The sequence below is a fragment of the Nematolebias whitei genome, chromosome 7 (assembly GCF_014905685.2).
Source record: "Nematolebias whitei isolate Nwh7 chromosome 7, NemWhi1, whole genome shotgun sequence".
Classification (NCBI taxonomy): Eukaryota; Metazoa; Chordata; class Actinopteri; order Cyprinodontiformes; family Rivulidae; genus Nematolebias; species Nematolebias whitei.
In genome coordinates this window covers 9,822,076-9,822,764 of record NC_056504.1, presented here as the reverse complement: position 1 = coordinate 9,822,764, position 689 = coordinate 9,822,076, and positions in this window count along the sequence as shown.

Genomic DNA, 689 nt, shown 5'->3' with positions numbered 1-689 from the left:
GGCGGATGGCACGGTGGATTGTGTTCACTGACAATGCTTTCTGGAAGTATTCCTGAGCCCATTCTGTTATTTCCTTGACAGTGGCATTCCTGTTTGAGGTGCAGTGACGTTTAAGGGCCCGGAGATCACGAGCATCCAGTAGAGTTTTACGGCCTTGACCCTTACGCACAGCGATTGTTCCAGATTCTCTGAATCTTTTGATGATGTTATGCACGGTTGATGATGATAACTTAAAAGTCTTTGCTGTTTTACGCTGGGTAACACCATGCTGGTATTGCTGCTCTATCTTTCTGTGCAACAATGGTGGAATTGGTGATCCTCTTACCAGCTTGGCTTCTGAGAGACACTGACACTCTGAGAAGCTCTTTTTATACCCAATCATGTTGTCAATTGACCTAATTAGTGTTAAGTGGTCTTCCAGCTGTTCGTTATATGCACAATTTCCTTTTTCCAGCCACTTATTGCTACTTGTCCCAACTTTTTTGGGATTTGTTGACACTGTGAAATTTTGAATCAATATATTTTTCCTGTAAAATGTTACATTTACTCAGATTAAACTTTTGATCTGTCATCTATGTTGTATCACAAATAAAATATTGACATTTGCCATCTCCACATCATTGCATTCAGTTTTTCACAATTTGTTTAGTGTCCCAACTTTTTTGGAATCCGGTTTGTGTATATATATA